This window comes from Bos javanicus, chromosome X (assembly GCF_032452875.1).
Source record: "Bos javanicus breed banteng chromosome X, ARS-OSU_banteng_1.0, whole genome shotgun sequence".
Classification (NCBI taxonomy): domain Eukaryota; kingdom Metazoa; phylum Chordata; class Mammalia; order Artiodactyla; family Bovidae; genus Bos; species Bos javanicus.
In genome coordinates, this window is record NC_083897.1 from 33,352,696 (window position 1) to 33,356,495 (window position 3,800).

Here is a 3,800-nt window from a genome sequence, read left to right on the forward strand (position 1 = left end):
TAAAGTAATTCATTGGAAGGACTGATGCTGAAGCTGTAGCTCCAATATGTTGTCCATCTGATGTGAAGAGCCAATTCATTGGAAAAGACCATTGTGCTGGGAAAGGTTAAGGGCAGGAGAAGAAGGGTGACCAAGGCAAGAAATGGTTGGATGGTGTCATCTATTCAGTGGACATGAATTTTGTCAAACTCTGGGAGACAGTGAAGGACAGGGAAGCCTGACATGCTGCAGTCCATAGGATGGCAAAGAATGGGATGTGACTGAACAACAACAAATTCACTGTTTTAAATATAGATAAAGGTTTTATCTAAATAATATTTGCACGTTGTTTGGGGGGAAAAGCATACCATTTGCACTTTGCCTGGGGTGAGGTGGAAATGTATTTTGGAGGCCGGTGGTGCCACATCCATGGGCCTGAGCTCCCAAGAAGCAGGAAAGGCTCCTGACTGACTGACTGATGGAAGAGCTGTCCAGGCACCATCCGTTCAGGGCCAAGGGGGAGGACCTGGGTTCCTCCCAGTGGCACAGTCAGAAGTGAAGTCGCTCAGTTGTGTCCGACTCTTTGCGACCCCGTGGACTGTAGCCTACCAGGCTCCTCTGTCCCTGGGATTCTCCAGGCAGGAATACTGGAGTTGGTTGCCATTTCCTTCTCCAGGAGATCTTCCCAACCCAGGGATCGAACCTGGGTCTCCTGCACTGCAGGCAGACGCTTTACCATCTGAGCCACCAGGGAAATCCACCAGGGAAGTCAGCAGGCGCAGTCAGAAGGTGGGTGTTTTTCCAAGGACTGCTGTCCTCCTAAAACCCTCCAGGGCAGTTGTGATGTAGACAGGGTGGAAGAGGAAGGAGCATTTTGGACTCTGGGCACTGCAGATGGTATCCTGGGGGTGGTACAGCCAGAGGGACTGAGGATGGTGGAGAGCCCTGAGCCAAGGGGCAGGGATTGAGTGAGTCAATTCCTAGGCAGGTTGATAACACCTCTAGGTTCCCTGAGGAGGAGAAAGGGGTCTGGGGCTCTCAAGGAGGAGATAGGGGTCTCGAATTCTCAAGGAGGAAGAAGGGACAAATGTTTTTCCCCTCTACATTTCTTAGTCTTAGTCACATAAAATGTTTTTTCCTTTAAGCCTCAAACTGATGATTACACAACCAACAACTCAGCTTCAACTCTGTACTAGGGATTATATAGCAACAATGTATCCTGCTTGAGGACAGTTTCTCCTACCTGAAAACCTTCTGACTAGTCCTGGTATTTTAGAATGTATATTATGGGAGTGGGTCTGGTAGGATCTTTCTATTTTTAAGTTCTAGTCCTGTTATCCTAAAATGTAAATTGTGAGAGTGGGTCTGGTAAGATTTATACAACCCTGAGACAGTCTTTTGATTAATTGTAATAACCAATTATAAAAAAGTATATAACTCCCTGGCTAACACCAGCAAGGGGCGCAGTCTCAGTCCCCCTTCTGATGTCTATGTCAGAAGCTTTCTCTGTCCCTTTTCTTACTTTAGTGAAACTCCTCTACACAAAAGCTCTTGAGTGATCAAACCTGGTCCCTGGTCCCGAAGCTAAATCTTCTTCGGAGATCATGAATCCAACACAATTGACCATAAGCTATCAGGATGCAGCCTAGGAGTCTGGAGCTGAGCTTCAAGCCAGAACCACGTGAGGACCACACAGTCCTCGCCCTCTGCCCTCATTCTGGTATCCATTCTTCTCTCCCCTTCCCTTCCCTACGTGGCAGGGCCAGGCCAGGAGAGAGGAGACACGTAGATGGGGGACTGGCCTAAGAGCCTCTGGGGATGGTGAGAAAGCAGCTGGGGTACACGAGACTATGAAGGCCGTTTATACCGAAGCAGCCTCCGGAATCTCGGGTTCCTTCTCTAACCAGCACAGTCGTGAAACATACCACTATGTTTGCACACCAGGATGAGCTACGGTCCTGTGTATTTGTTCCTTTTTCATGAAATGTCACACTCTGCATGTCTCCTGATGGTAGCGGGGGTGGTGGACTTCATACAAGGGGCCACCCTTCAGGAAACAAAGTCCAGGAATTCCTTCCTGTCACCTGCTCACTTTAGCTCTCAGAGCAGCACCCTTCCATTGTCTCAGAGCTCTTCGGTCCTCCTGATGGTGCGTTGGAGGCAGCAGCCCAAGTGGACCTCTAAGCTCGGGGGCACCCTGTCCCTGGCGTCCAGCCCAGAGCTCGCATCACCCCTACTGTGGACCCCTTGCCCCCACTGTCTCCAATCTGGCCTCACTCTCTGCATCTCGGAGCTCTACTCTTCCTGTTCCTGTCCAGACAACCTCCCAGCCCAAGATGGCCGCAGGGTTGGCATTCCCTTACAAGTCATATATGAAGGTCCCCAGATAATAGTCCCCTGTCACAATTGTTGTGATTCAGATAAAGGGACAGTCGAGGTCGCTTTTGCTGAGTGTCATGACGGCTAGTAAATAACAACCCTGTGCAATGTGAATAATGACAAAAGGCTATGATTATGAATGACTATTCAAATGATTCCTAAATCCCCAATCTTTGATGAAAGTGATCAGTGAGCCTGGGTAGTAGAAGACTATCCTTTCTGAGGTTTAGCCAGCAGCGTGTTGCCAGGATGGTGTGTCAGCCACCACAGAGCCAGAGAGGACCTCAGTGTCCACAAACAGGCAGTTGGAGCAGATGAAAGGCTGTAGCAGATGACAGGTGCAGTCACCAGCCTGCTCCCCAGACCCCATCATCCCCAGGCTCAAATGAGGGTGGGAAGTAGCTGGCTTCGTCACAGTCTTGTTTGTCCACGTGTGGGTCACGGGCATTTCCTCACTGGAGCAATAAAGGAACCCTGGCATTTGAAATCCAGAATGTAGTGGTTGTTCATTCTCCTCTACATTACTGTGCAATGCACAAATATTGTAATCATAATAGCCATGGTAAATACTCACTAGTTCTGTTCCGTTTATTCACTGGGACAAGAAGATGATCTGACTTGCCAAAATAACCATCAGGGCACAGAAGCCTTGAGATATAGCTTTGTGATTGAGTCCAACACAAATACGTGTGAGTCATACACTGGGAACTTCTGACAGGGTGCAGGGATCGCCCCTGCCCATAACTTAAACCTCCAGAGGCTAAGACTCTGTATCTAACTTGCATTTCATTCTGTTGTTCACTTCCACCTTAACATAATGTGAAATCAATGTAAATAGCTAGATGTGGCTACTGTGAACTTCCCTGCTGTGGAACTGCAGAACTTACTCTTAAGAACTGGAAGCACAACTTCCCTTGTGGGTCACTGGGAGTGGTGGCAGGTGGGGCCATGAGTCACTGGGAGTGGTCGTACGGGGAGTTATAAATCTCTGGGAGTTGGGTTGTAGGTGGGGTCATGGGTCAGTGGAAATGGTGATCAGCGGGGTCACTCTACCCTCTGGTTCAAGGACCATGCATCTTACCTCGTGGGGAACTAAGGATGGCAGATGTGGAGCATGTCCAGTCCCTGGAGGGTGACACCCCAGTACCACGGGCTCTCATATCCCAGTGTGCACCCCACGTGTGCTTTGTAGAGGCCAATCCACTGTTCCAGAAGACCAGCAGCTTCTGGATGGTGGGGGCTGAGATAGCGACTTTGGATCCCATGGCCACTTGCCCTCTGAGCCCCTGGTGTGCTGTTAGAGGGTCTCTTGGTCTTGGATGGTTTTGTGAAATACCCTGTGTCAGTCAGTTCTGCTTTCTGTGAGCCCTCAAATAGTGGTGCCAGACAAGGTGCTGCAAGCGGGAAAGAGAAACCCACATCTACAATGTGTACCTATCGAT

The 3,800-nt window shown here is 49.4% G+C and overlaps 1 non-coding gene across 1 annotated transcript; it reads right to left on the reverse strand.

The window, feature by feature from the left end:
• Window positions 1-661: 661 nt before the first annotated feature.
• TRNAC-GCA (transfer RNA cysteine (anticodon GCA)) lies at window positions 662-733 on the reverse strand. Its single transcript has one exon. It is a non-coding gene; the product is annotated as a tRNA-Cys (tRNA).
• Between the last annotated feature and the right edge of the window lie 3,067 nt (window positions 734-3,800).